Source organism: Marmota monax, unplaced genomic scaffold (genome assembly GCF_021218885.2).
Source record: "Marmota monax isolate L192 unplaced genomic scaffold, Marmota_monax_Labrador192_F-V1.1 WCK01_AAM20220418_F8-fsc00116, whole genome shotgun sequence".
Taxonomy (NCBI): domain Eukaryota; kingdom Metazoa; phylum Chordata; class Mammalia; order Rodentia; family Sciuridae; genus Marmota; species Marmota monax.
Window position 1 is genome coordinate 841,498 of NW_026695220.1, and position 15,389 is coordinate 856,886.

General features: G+C 36.3%; 1 protein-coding gene and 1 non-coding gene across 21 annotated transcripts in view; both read right to left on the reverse strand.

Annotated features, from left to right (window-relative positions):
- Dst (dystonin) overlaps nt 1-15,389 on the reverse strand; it is a 451,671-nt gene that overhangs the window by 289,289 nt on the left and 146,993 nt on the right. The window lies entirely within an intron of this gene.
- Trnaa-agc (transfer RNA alanine (anticodon AGC)) lies at nt 14,890-14,962 on the reverse strand. Its single transcript has one exon. It is a non-coding gene; the product is annotated as a tRNA-Ala (tRNA).

Here is a 15,389-nt window from a genome sequence, read left to right on the forward strand (position 1 = left end):
TTTATAACTACTAGAATGACACTGTGATTACAATTTACCTTTTATTGTTAGCTGTCAGCATATTTCTGTCCATTCAAAATTATTAACAAATATCAGAAACCCTTAATACAATACAATCCCCTTTGTCAGTCATTTGCATGCTGCCAATTTCCCTTCCCAGTTTGGTGCACTAAGGGATTTCTGAGCAGAGACAATAAAGATGCTGATGTGGCCAAGAAACTGCAGCCTAAAAAACAAAGAGTTCCAGATGTGCTGTGTGAATCTGGCTGAATGTGTACAAAAGCCTCTCAGGGCTACCGCCCCAAACACCCTACCCTAAGCAAAGCAAAGCACTAGTTAGTTATACCCAAGGTTTTTGTCATTTACTTTTAACGAACCAAAGTGATCCTTGAAAAATCTAATAGTTTCCTAGAAGTGTTTCAAAGTCTAATGACTTAGTATGCGTTGGATATATAATTATCCTTCTATTTTTTAAATTAATAGGCAATAGAATTTTTACTCTCTCATAGTCACTCGAAATAAAGAAGAAAACAAATTTGAGAGCATATAACAGAAGATTGTGAAAGTCTGAACATTTCAAAATACATTCAAAACCATGTATCTAACTTTGAAATATAAATCTAGCTGATAATTTAATAGCAAAATTGATGAAATTAAATTCATAAAAATAAGGGCTTTGGAAACAGGATAAGTTAAAATTAAAGTTCTACCACTAACTAAACAGCTGCCTAAGCTAAGGAAAGTTACTTGCCCTTCCTGAGCCTTAGTTCACTTCCAAACCACTACCAAGAAACACCACAAGGATTAAACACAATACCTGGCACAGAGCAGAAAATGAGGTGTATTCTTCGCCCTGTGCACCACCTAATCTCCTATCAGTCTCTCTCCAGATTACAAATTACACAAATACAACCTTCCTAAAGGTTGTATAAAACTGTGCTGGGTTTTTAACAAGCAGAATATTGAGAAATTTACTTAATCAGACAAAAAAGAGATTTCCTTTGATAGAATGACACTATAATTTCTTGAGTTGCTGATGCACAGAAATTATTCTCGCAAGAGGGTCATAGATCTATTTTCTCTCTACTGCCTTCATTTGGAAATCATAGCCAGAGTCTGGTGTCACACAATGCTGTCTGATCTGCAAGCTGGCTTGGTCCTTGAGGGTCCCTGCCAGCAATTTCTGTTGGAGACAAAAAGAGATGGTGGTATGGTCAAGTACAGCCAGCAGTGTTTTCCAGCAGGGCTTTGGGTTTCATTCTTCTCACTGGTGTCCACCTACATACAGTGATCAAGATTAAGAGCTGCCTTTGTGCCAGGTGTGTTAGAGCACTCCTTGAGATAGGAGGATCACAAGTTCACGGACAGCCTCAGCAACTTAATGAGGCCCCATGCAATTTAGCAAGATCCTATCTCAAAAAAATTTAAAACTTAAAAGAGCTAAGGATGTGGTTCAGTGGTTAAGCACTCCTGGGTTGTGTGCATGTGAGAGGGAGATAGAGAAATAGAGAAGGAAAGAGGGAGAGAGGGAAAGAGGGAGGGAGGGAGGGATGCATTTTTGGTCTTAAAAACATGAATATAGTCAGGCACAGTGCAGTGGTGCATACCTGTAATCCCAGCAGCTCCAGAGGCTGAGACAGAAGGATCTTGAGTTGAAAGCCAGTCTCAGCAACTCAGTAAGGCACTAAACAACTCGGTGAGACCTGTCTCTAAATGAAATACAAAATAGGGCTGGGGATGTGGCTCAGTGGTTGAGTGCCCCTGAGTTCAACTCCCATCACTAAATAAATATCATAAATCTATCCCCTAGTTTAAAAGAGACATCACCTTCGATGAATCCCTATATATTTTGTTGCATAGAAAAAAATCTTAACACTACATTCCTAGGGAGTTTTGTTGTTGTTGTTGTTGTTACCAGGGATGCTTAACCACTGAGCCACATCCCCAGCCTGTTTTTTACTTTTTTATTTTAAGGCAAGGTCTTGCTAAATTGCTCAGGGCCTTGCAAAGATGCTGAAGCTGGCTTTGAATTTACAATCCTCCTGCCTCAGCCTCCCAAGCTGGCTGAGATTACAGGTGTGCACCACCACACCTGGCTCTAGGAAACTTTTTATTACAGAAAAATTCTAACAAAAATATCAAGAAAAATATACTGAAACACATATAACTCAACCCATTATCAACTCAATCCTATTCTATCTATATCTCTACCTATTATTCTCACTGTGGATTATTTTGAAGTCAATCTCAGACAAAGTAACACTTCATCTTTGAATCTTTCAACAAGGGTCTTTAAACAGCAAAAACTTTCTTAACATCATGGGGGAGAGTGTCCAAATTTCTCCAATAATCTGTCCATTTCTTTTTATGGTTTATCTGTTTCAGGATCCTGATGAGGTCCACGCATTGTGGTTAAACTTACATGTCTCCTTAGTCTATGGGTTCTCCCTCCTTTTCCTTCCCTTTCTCAGTTGGACTAACTGAATCATTTATCCCATAGTTTCCTAGTCTGAATTTTGGTGACTGCATCCTAATGGTGTCATTTATTGCGCTAGTATTTCCTATAAAATGGAAGTTGGAGCCAAATGACTAAGATTCAAGCACATAAAATCGATTGATCCTTTTTATTAGCGGCCTAGACATTACCTAGACAGATCATTGCCCAGACAGATCATTGCCCAGACACCATTAGGTATTATAGAACAGTGGCATTTTTGCTCTGTCACTCCTTCTTCATTTAATAGTAGATTATCTCTATAAAAAGAACCTTGCTTTCATCAAATATTTGTATACCCTGAGGCATAAGCACTGTTTATACAGGTAAATGCTTAATCCTTTCTCTTCCAGCTTTGAAAATAACCAGTTGTTAGTTGGAATTCTAAGGGGCTGATAGACAACTATGGAGAAAAAATAAGTAGGAAAGCTTTGCATTCTCAATTTTCTAGAATTTGATGAGTCATATATTGAGTTAGAAAAAACACAAGGGAAAGTTTTGATAGTGAAGAAGATGCTTAATTTTGAACACAGCAAGTGAAATAGCTGGATAGACTAAATTTCTGTTTTATATTTTTACTTTTTTTCTAATATAACTTTTAGTTTTAAATCTTGTTTGGTAAACCAGATGCTAACTGCTAAAGTAAAACTTTGGATATTTGAAAAAATAATGAAAAGTCTTGTTTTGTTTTGTTTTCTCTTAGGAACTATAGTGTATGCTTTTCCTTTTTAAGTAGAAAGAACAATCACAGCATCATCAATAAGACAGTGATTGAATACAGTTAGTAAAACAATAATAATAATTCTTTGCAGAAACAGGATGATCTTGTTTCTCAAAAAAATGAGGAAAACAAAAGTGAAATGCATGGCTATGTATGCTTTATGAGCATGGAGAAAAGTTTGGAAGAATAAACAATAAAGTGAGAACCGGAGAGACTGGGTAGAGAGGGAACGGTCTGCTGTTGGAACAAATTTGTGTTGCTTTCATAAACTGAAGGCTGAAAATTGGAAGTTACTGCATATAAGTTAAACAATTTTCAGAGTCTAAGAATGATAAGGAGATTCCTGTACTCCTGGATGGATTTCTGAAGACCATCTGTGACATGAAAAAGTGAAGGGACAAAGAAGGCAATGGTGCCTCTCTGGGAACTGCTTATGGAGGGGTTGCTGATAAAACTATACGATCCCTTCACAAGCTAGGAGCAGGGCAAGAGAAAGTAACTGATACTGTTTTAAAAGAATAACTGACTCTCATTTAGGAAGACAATATCAAGGTCTTTGTACTAAAAACTTATGCACCATTGCTTTCAAACTCTTTTGTTTAATTTCTTGCATTGTACTATACTTAGATTACTAGGTTATTTGATATTTAGATAATTTTTCTAATTTTTAAAAATACAGCATTTCCAACAAAGCCCACTATTTGCATGAATAATAATTCATCGATAAAAATGATCTTAAAAAAACAATTCATGTCAATTTTAAATGATTCAAACAGAAAGCTATCAATCACTGGCTCTGAATCACTGAAGGCATTAGAGAAAGTTAAGGAAGATATGATAACTTAGAAGCCAGAGCCACTTTGTAGGAGAAGTCATTTAGACCCCAGCCACACTCCAGGTTCAGTATTCAGGAAGAGGTGGGAAAATGACCAGTGGTCAAGATACTGAGATATTCCTTTCAGTTAAGGCAGAATAGATTCAAAAGGGAACCTACACTAACAGAAAAATCAAGTGAATATTAATTCTGAAACTCTCAATATACAAACTTGAAAATGTACCACATAAACATTTCAAATATAAATACAGTCTCAGAAATAGAATTTTGATACAGATTAATCTTTATAATGCTTATATTTATTTATTTAAAGAAATCTACCAATTAAATAAATATGACACAGTACAAACCACAATCTCCTAAGGGGGGAAAAAACTGCCATAATTATTCCAAGATAACTACTAAAATCAAGATGATATCCAAGGGGCAAAAAGTCAGATGTTGTCTATAAATCACACCATATAAAATCTTCTTATCCTTGATGGACCTTTTTTAAAACCACAGTGATTCAGGTGAATCTTGAGGCCCCATCTATCTGCCTTTTTCCACAGCAAATAAAGGTAAAAAGAATAAGGTGGGAGGGAAAAGAAGCCACAAGGTATATTATCCCATTTACGTAAGTGCAGATAGGACTAAGCAAGACAGCAAGCAGATTCATGGGTGTCTAGGGTTGGGTCAGATGGGGAGAAAGGGGAATAACTTAGGGTGACAGTTTATTTTGGGAAATGATAAAAATATTCTAAAATTGATTATAAGGATGGTTGCACAGCTCTGTGATTATTCCATAAACCACTGATTTGTACACTTTAATTGGGTGAATTTTAAGGCTATGTGAATTATATCTCAATGAAGTTGTTATAAAAAAGAAATGGAGAGTAGTTATCCATAAACATGTTTCTTACAGATATTAAGATATAGGATGATTTGTGCTTAAAATGAGATTTTGAATGTAGGAATGAGACATTTTCAAACAATATTACAGAAAAAGGAATTATTTCATGAGTTGTGTTCCTATAGAAAAGCCTGGTGTATCTTAATGTTTTATATAGAAAAGATGACACTCACTTAAAACATAAATGAAATCCATCATAATCCGTGAAGACATACAATCATTGTATATTATCAATCTATTTAAAGATACTACACTTGCAGTTTTGATTTTTTATTTTGAAATAATGCCAGACAAAAAAAAAAATCAAACAAAGAATTCCCATAAAGCCCCTCATCCACACACTCTAAATATTAAGATCCTTCTTCTCCTATTAGTAACCCACTCCTATTATGGCCTAAAATGATACAACAGAAGAAGCAAAAACAAAAAATGAAAAATACTAAATTTCCATAAATTTTACAAGCTTTCTTAGCAAAGGGGGAGATCAAGAAGTTGGTAAGGCCCTTACTGGCAATACACTATTTTAATGGCTTCTCCCTGATTGTTAAATAGGGATTCCAAATGCACATGCAGATCAATGCTGGTGTCAGATATTGATCAGGAGATGTCCTGGAAGTAGGTATTCTAGTCCACAGAATGAATTCTCTATGCTTTCTTACAGGAAGGCAAGAGCTGGGGCAAATGTAACACTCGCCTGTATTCATAGTAACTCTGGCACCAAGAGCCTTGAGCAATGGCCTCATCAGCTTGATTTTTACTTAGCCAAATTCTGGCCATCTGAGCTCAGAGCTATGTGAAAGCTTATACACGTTCCAGTTTTAACAGAAAGATTAAGAATTGTTATACAATGGGTCTTTTGGCACTTTACGGTTGATGCAGCTGGAAAGACACAAAGAATAAAGCAGCATTTAGAGAAGCTGAGAAAAGTTGTAAATAAAATACACTGTATTTCTGATATATTAAACAGTGTGTTTCAACTATACATTGTCAAAGTTGTATTATCCCGACCTACATAATGCTAAAAATACATCCTTAAATTTCCCATGTTCTGCCAATATAGGAATGACTGCCCTGAATACTATTACTTATCTTGAAAATAATAAAAGCTATCACATACTAAGTACTTACTATATGCCAGGATCGGTATTTAGCACTTTCATGTATTAAGTCAGTGAATCCTTCAATAACAACATGAGACAGGTATTATAATTAAATCTCCCTTTTGTGAATGAGGAGACAGAGGAACAAAAATTTAATAAACTGCATCATTTGTGTGGTCATTTTAAAATATATCAATAAACTGACACTTCCTCCTTCACAAGTGAGGCTACTTCGAATCCCCAGGAGAGTGGGAACTCTAATAATGGAACAGAACTGATGTCACATTGGTAGATTTCCAAGACCAGGTCATTAAGAGCAATGTAGCCTTCTTCTTGCATAACTCACTCAGGGTGAGGTCAGTCATCAGGTCTTAAAGACACTTAAAACAGCACTTGGGGAGGCTCAAAGACAGCAAGAAATTGAGTTCACCTGCCCTCAGCCCATGAGTGAGCCATACTGAGACAAGTCTTCCAGCCCTAGTCAAGTCTTTGGATGACTGAAGCCCTGAGAGACATCTAAATGTCAACCCACTCCTGGATTCCTGGACCACAAGAAGAGTTACAAAAAGTTTATTGTGGGGCTGCTGGTGTAGCTCAGTGGTAAAATATATGCTTGGCGCATGCAAGACCCTGGGTTCAATCCCTAGCACCCAAAAAATACGAATAAAAGCTAAAATTTACTGTTTTGTTTTGTTTTTTTTTAAAGAGAGAGTTTTTTTTTTGTTTTTTTTTTTTTTTTTTTTGGTGGACACAACATCTTTGTTTGTATGTGGTGCTGAGGATCGAACCCGGGCCACACCCATGCCAGGCGAACGCGCTACCGCTTGAGCAACATTCCCAGCCAGAATTTACTGTTTTAAGGTGCTAAATTACGGAAATTTTTGTTATGCAGCTAGAGATAATTAGCACCAGCTACAAGTGGCTAAGCCAGAATCAAACCCAGGCAGTTCAGGACCTAATGCTGCTACTGGCTCAAGTAAATGCAAACTGTTTAGTTATTTAAGCTATAAATGTTCCAGACACCATAAATGTCTCCAGATCCTAGCTACACAAATTGAACACCCATAGCAGACAGATTCTCAGCCCTGATGAATGTTAAAGTCATTTGTGCAACTTCTGAAAAATACCGATGCCTGGGGATCACCCTTCAAAGAGCAAACAGAGCTGGGGTCACATACTAGCATCTTAACCCCTGATTAAGAACCTGTTGAAAAACTAAAAGCTTGAGTTCTCACACTGTGCTTAAAACTTCTGACAACTAAGGTTAAAATCTTCCTTTTCCATTTTCACTCACCAACACCTCCAATGAAGAAAATCTTACATCATGATTACATTTTACCAAATAATTACATGCAGAAATTTGATTTATAAAACCAAACACAACCTTTTCTTTCAGCAACCATTAGTTATCATTTAATGCACCTTCCAGATAAGCATCAAAAATTTCTATTAGTTAACCAGCCTTCTGCTTAGTCATGGACATTTATCAACTTCAAGCAATACTCGAATTTTAAATCAGACTCACATAATTTGAAAGCAAGAAATGGCTTAACAAATCATCTTATGTCACTTGCTTGCTTTCCCAGGTCCAGCAAAGAGGTACATAGCAGATGTGTGCCTCAAAAGCAGCGCCATCCTTCCCCCAAACTCCAGCACAGTGCTGCTACCTGGACACCCTGAATATAATTCCCTCCACTCTTGATGAGCACCACATCCCTTAAGACTATTTATTAACTTCCAGCTCCCTCTCTTGATTATAAATGTCTTTAAAGACCGGAATTCTACCTTACCTTTTTTGTATTCCCTTCTTTCACTGTCTATCATGGTTCCATTTCAGAGTCATCTAATAACTATTTGCTCAATAGAACATTGAAAAATACTAGCACAACTCCTTTCTCCTCATCTCTTCCTTTACCTCTATTCAAATTTGGGGGTTTAAAAAAAAGTGGCCCTTAGATTGGTTGGCTTGTTGAATTAATTCAACAAGATTTTTTTTTTTTTTTTTTTTTTGGTGCCAGGGATTGAACCCTTGTGCATGTGAAGCAAGCATTTTACTAACTGAGCTATATCCCCAGCCCCTCAATAAGATCTTACACTCTACACCTACTGTGCATCAAACCATAGGTAAAGTACACTTAAGAGTTAATACCTTGACAGAAAACATTCCTCTTCATTTACTCCAGGTTCATATCTCCTTCCATATTCCAAGTCTGTTCGCATAAGCATTAATCTATGCTTCATCCTCCTAATCACTTATCAAATATGTCTAAGTCCTTCATCTCTCTGCCTGGAGAAAGTCCAACACCTCCTAAATTTTCTGTATGCCAATTAATTGAGAGAGAAAAAGAGAGACTGAGGGGAGGGCAAAAACTAAAGGTTTCACCTAGCAAATCACCATTTGTCTCAAGAAATGGAGGTCCAATCCCACAAGGAACTCACCAACTTTTTTTTTACTATTTGACAATGTACTCAAGTACACAATTACCTAAATTAGGCAATATTTTTTATATCTAGTCTACAGAGTTCTAATGAAGCTGAACATTATTAATAATCAGATTAATATACTCAATCTAGCAGCAGTTAAAGCTCAATAATTAAGACAAGTACTAAGAAGTCTCCAGCCAAATCCTTTTCTCAACACACAGACAAGCCCTCCTCTGACCTCTTCTACCTAGATGGGAGCCTCCAATAACTTCACTGCCCAGTTTTCCTGCACCCCCCAGTGGTATAATTTAAAAATGCAATCCACCAACAAGCAAAGCAAAGCACATTCTCCCAAACATTTTCTGGTTAAACCACTTTCATAACAAACTCCATTTGCTAGTCTGTTTGTTAGGCTAGCTGCCTTTAATTCATTTCCTTTAATCATTTTAAATATGCTGTAGCTTCTGGTCCCTATCACACCTAGTTTCACCATCCATGTCCCTCTGCATTAGTGGCCTGAGGTCCCCTAGCTAAAAGACCAGATCTCTGTTGACAAGTCCAGCACTCTCAATAGTCAGAGAACAATGTGAGAGCAGTGGCCTTGTTTATTTACCTCTGTAATTACAACAGTGAGCACACTACCTGGAAGAGAGAAGATATTCAAAAATTTGTGGAAAGAAGGAAAGGAAGGACAGTAAGAATGAAGGCAGAAAGGAGTCAAGGGAGGAAGAAGCCAAAGACACTAAATTTAAACTTAGGAAGTAGATATTAGACTGCCAGCCACTTGCTAGCAACACGAGCAGACAACTAATTCACCAGGCCAGGTCTCCTCATCTGTAAGATTCAGTAGTTTATGCTGAGACCTTGTGACATATAAATTCTAATACCTGCTTTACACAAACGCCCATTATGCTTGTGAAAGTCCCTATAGAAAACACAATGAGATTTTCAAAAGCAAAGTCACTACCTCCTTTATTGTTGTCTACAGATGTCATTTTCCCATTAATGTGGTTTTTAAAGAGAAAGGGTCTGCTGCATTCAAGCAATCCTTCTGCCTCAGCCTCCTGAATAGCTGGAACTACAGAAACACAGCACTGAGCCTATCTCCCACTAATCTTATGTCTCAAAATACTTTTATAATTTCATAAATAGCTAAGGACACTAAAATGCAGTAAGTTGGCACTTGTAATACCTTCAAACTACTGTTCTAGAATTATGGAAAAGGCATTGCAGGAAAAAAAACAAGTATGATCTACAAATGCCAACAAATGAATTCCAACCTAACAGAGGACACATGTGCATGCCAGGACATCATAAAGAAGCAGGTTTTACAGAAAGGTACAGCACAGAAGTCTGATATGAAAAAGAGATTTCTAGTCTGAGTCTTGAGGCAGAACTAATAAAAAACAGCAAAACCTATCTGCTGAGAGCACAAAGATGTGAAGGTGAGTAAAGGAGTACAACTGATGATATATGACAGAAGATGGTGAGGAACACCACAGGGACCCAAGTTAAAGCTATTACGAGGAGCTGGAGGAAGCCTCGAAGGATTTCAATTCTTACTCCCTGACAATTACTAGGATGAAACTTTCCAACACTGGAGCTATGACAGCCTCCCTTTCAACCCTCCTAACCAAAAATGTGTTTCTGCATTCTAAAAATATCCAGAGTCAAAACACTCTAAAAACACCTAAGTAACATTTCCTCTCAGGCAAGTTTGGTTGGGCCTTGCTATGTTTACCTGAACTGCAGGTGGGAAACGAGAATCTGGGCAAAGTGACATATAACCAGCAACATGCACAACTTAATATTTCTTCTCACACAACAATCTCAAGAGATTAAAGACCCAATCCAATCACACTACCTCTGAACATCAAGCCCTGTTTCCCAAAAATTCACTAAATGAATTACAGATGCACACTGTGTAGAAAATTTATTCCCTGAGACTATAAATCAAAGGTAGTTTGCTTAATATAATTTCTGGGATACATTTTCTTAATACATTTTTCTTCTAAAATAAAGATGCATGAGTATAATAGCACCCACGTTTCATGTCATTTGCAGATCATGAACAAAACTGTGATTCACTATCAATGTATTCTTTCAACAAATACCTACTGAGTCCCTTTGGTGTGCCAAGTACAAAATGGCCTGGGTCCTAGGAAACAAAGGTAGTTAACGCAGGCTCTGAAACCCTGGCTGTCCAGCTTTCTGAAGCTATAGTCTCTCATCAGACATAAAGTCCTTTCTCCACAATTGTTGCAGTACTGATTCTACCGGGGAAATCCAATTCTCCTAACCTAAAAACATAAATAGACAACTTCATCTTTAAAAAATCAAATGAGTCAGCACTTTTCCCCCCCACTGACTTGCTGATGCCCTTAAGCTACTCATAAATAACACAGTAAGGAAAACTATTAATACCACCACATAAGCAGCTGCACCTTGTCAAAAATCATTACATTTTCTAAAATACCATCTTAATCCAGTTTAAATTTTTACTTTGTTTTAAAAGATCCTGAGTTTAAAGAAGGCAAGATCTAATGAATTAACATCCAGCATCCTTTCATACAACCAATGCTCTCTATCAGTCTTCAACTCATTCATTCATTCATTCATTCATTCAATTTTAAAAAATATTTAATAAAACCCTCTATGTTTCATGAGCTGAAATTACATTTTAAATAAAACAAAAAGTTCTGCCACTGTGGAACTAAATTCTACCAGGAGACATACAACAGACAATAATAAAAAAACAAAAAAGCAAATATATAAGACACTAAAAGTAATGATGGCTAAGAAAATGCAAAGCTAAACAACAGACTAAGAGAAAATATTTGCAAAAGACATAACTATAAAAGATTAGCATTCAAAACTCTTAAAGGATCAATAAGAAAAAATGCAATTAAAAAGTAGCCAAAAGATCTAAACAGAGAGCTCACCAAGAAAATATACACATGTAAATAAGCATATGAAGAGATGCTCAACATTATGTGTTATTAGGGAACTGCAAATTAAAACAACGATGAGATACCACTAGATACCTATCAGGATGGCTAAAATCTAAAACAATGACAATATCAACTGCTGTCAAGTATGTGGAACAACAAACTCATTCATTGATAGTGGAAATGCAAAATAGTTCAGTCTCTTTGGAAGATACTGAGCAGATTCTCATACAGCTAAACCCAGTCTTACCACACAATCCTGCCACTGCACCCCCAGGTATTTACCCAAATGATCTGAAACACATTCATACAAAAACCTGCACATGAATGTTCAAAACAACTTTATCTAGAATTGTCAAAGACTAGAAGTAACCAAGATGTTGTTAAAGCAATGAATGGATAAACAAACTGCATCGCATCCATATAATGGGCTATTACTTCAAGAAGGACTAAGCTACCCAGCCAGGAAAAGACAGGGTGGGGGCTTTAATATTTTGTTAAGTGAAAGAAGCCAGTATAAAAAAGCTACATACTGTATGATTTCAACTTCAGCACCTTCTGGAAAAGGAAAACTACAGAGACAGCAAAAGATCAGTGGTTTCCAGGGCTTGCAAGGAAGGAGAAAGGAAATCAATAGGTGAAGACAAAAGATCTTTAGGGCAGTCTAATTATTTTGTTTGATATTATACCAATGATTATATGATAGGATTTTGCCAAAATTCATTAAACTATGTGATACCCTAAACAATGAATCTTAGTTAATAATGACATTAGTATCAACATTGGTTCCATGATTGTAACCAATTTATCACAATGTTAATAATAAGGGAAATTGTGGGGAAAAGGAGGGATATGGAAACTCTATTTTCAAACCAATTTTTCTGTAAACCTAAAACTGCTCTCAAATCTGTTAATAAAAAATTATTCTTGTCCTCAAAAATTTTATACTCGTTATTTTATATCCACACCCTGTTCACTCCAAAAATGAGGTTAAGATTACACAAACAAAAAGGATACTAAACAACTGAAATAAAATATCAAAAAATATGTATAAAAATGGATACAACTATACCAAGATTTTGGCAAATGAGTTAAGTATGACAATTCCTTTAGTAATCTTCCTCAGGTAATTCCCCATTCTATGCTTTCACTGCATTTGAATCTGTCTTCAAAAACCTAGCATAATGATTTAATCATTGTCTATTCCTTATAAGACATAAAAATGCAGATAAAGTAATTTAAAGTTATAATAGTAATCAAGAAACCATCAATTTGATAAAGAAACGGAGATGCAGAAAAGTTAAATGTATCACAGAAGTTTCCAGCTTAAAAATGGCACAGCCAGGATTTCAACACCTGGTTTACTTGACTCTAAGGCCTCATAGTCTCAGCATTATACTGTGAAGCATAATTTTTGTATTATATGTTATCTTCAAGTTGTCAGAGGCAGGGATTTAATAAATTCAACTTATCTATAACTGGAAATCAGGCCAGGAGTAGTGGCGCATGCCTGTAATCACAGCAACTCAGGAGGCTGAGGCAAGAGGATCACAAGTTCAAAGCCAGCCTCAGCAATTTGGTGAGACTCTGCATCAAACTAAAATGGGCTAGGGATGTAGCTCAGTGGTTAAGCACCTCTCAGTTCAATCCCCCATACCAAAAAAAAAAAAGAAAAGGAAATCAGTTTAACATAGCCAAAAAAGATCATAAATACTCATTTGAAACCATGTTAATAAACATGTTAATAAATTAAAACTGTGTAAGATGTCCCATTTTGTTCCAGGCATCTCCCTAGAGCTGGGGTTGAGGTCCATGAGTGAATAAAACATAACACTGCCATTCTTACTAATTTATTTTAATGCTGTAAAATAATAAGGATCTGGAATGACAGACAAGGACTACACCCCAGACTAGTTTTTGCTGCACCCTTAATATGGGATTCTTACAGTAAAACCTGCTGCCTAAAAAAATGTAAACAAAGAAATAATCCATCCAAGAACCTAAATTCTCCAGGGGTAAGATAAACATGGATGAAATGAACAGTGCTATTTATAAAAGTATCTCTGTGGTCAATATCAACAGAGGCTTACAACTCACACCCCAAAATAGCTTGCCATTAAAAAAAAAAGTTATAAACTTCCTAGATCATTCAACTACTAAGAAGTATATTATCTATAATTACTTTTAGATAACACAGTTTAAGATAGAATGCAATCATAAATATTACCTATAAAAAAACTAGTTTTGGTTTTGCTTTAGAAGTTAAATCCTTTAACACGGGGTCCCCAATTTAGGCTAATGCTAATCCTCATACTAGTAATATGACTAAAAATGTCTGAGAAGAGCAGTTGTCCAACTGACATTCTGGATCTGTCTGTAATGTAATAGTTAAAGAATGTGGTGTCACTTAGGGAGATGCTCCAATTTCATGTATTGAATGCAGAGTATTAAAAGATTGCCCTAAAACTATTATTTCTAACATTTCTAAATATGCATAAAAAGCCCTACATTGAAATATCCAGGTATATGTAATCCCATTATAAGATTACATTAAAGACTCACTAGACTTGTGCTCTGGCCTCTTTGACACTGGGACAGTGACTTACACCAAAAGTTTTAATATTCCAGCAAGAAAATTTTTAAAAAATACCAGTATTGCTAATAAAATGCCTTCTCTGAAAGAGAAGTTGTAACAGAGATAGGAAAGTAATAGACTCATACGTGGGTTCCAGGATATTTTAGATATTAAGATTGAGGAATGCCAAAAAAGCTAACATGACAAAATCTTAACTTTTAAAATGGGTATATTTTTAGTCTTTTTTAGCAGACTGCTGTTATATAAGCACTTCATCATTTGGCAAAACCAAATGTTACATTTATTTATTTAAAAAACATATAGAAAATCTTCAATATTACATCTGAACTATTTCACGTAATGAAAAATAGGAATAAAAAATACATAATTTATTTGCTTGCTGAATCACAGAGACAACTTCTGAAGGTGACATTTTTATCATGATGAGACTCAGTCCCAGAGAAGAGAGGAGCAGGAAACTGCATGCAAGGGCAGGAGCAACATTCTACAAGTTGGGTATCTTCAACCTACTCCTAGATCTGCAGTGGATCAGCAATGTGTCTCTGATCATCATTACCTCTCAGGACCTCAATTTTTAAAAGCAACAAAACTGAGGGAATGAACTAAATGATCTTTAAAACCACTATTGTATTCTAAACTTAAGATTATATCAAAAGTAAATTACAAGAATCTGGATCCATCAGTGGAACAGAATAGTTAATCACAAGCAATTTTATTGTTATACCCTACAGGACACCCTACAGTGACATTTCGTACACAAGCTAAAATCCCTCAGAAAGGCTGTTGCAACACAGATCTTTTTTAAAATGCAAGGGATTTTTAATATTTATTTTTTAGTTGTAGTTGGACACAACACCTTTATTTTATTCATTTATTTTTATGTGGTGCTGAGGATCGAACCCAGGACCTCGTACATGCTAGGCAAGCGCTCTACCACTGAGCCACAACCCCAGCCCACAACACAGATTTTGTTCCCAGAGAATCTCTATGTACCTGTCCTCCAGAATGAATCTCAATAATCCTGCCTTCTATAATTCATACCCTTGTATAGTGTCCTCTCACACTGCACAAATCACACCTCTCATCCCAGCTATTCGGGAGGCTGAGGCAGGAGGATGACAAGTTCAAAGCCAGACTCAGCAACTTAACAAGGCCCTAAGCAACTCAGCAAGACCCTATCTCTAAATAAAATGTTTAAAAGGGCTACTCAGGGGTTAAACACCTCTGGGTTCAATTCCTGGTACCAAAAAGAAAAATTATACCGCAAAAATGATACACTTCCAAGGTGCCCACTCTCCCTTTCTCTTGGATCTCTCCCTCTGGGGAAAGTAAGCTGCTATCCTGAGAGCATACTGTGGTTTCCAGTCAACAGCAAGCAA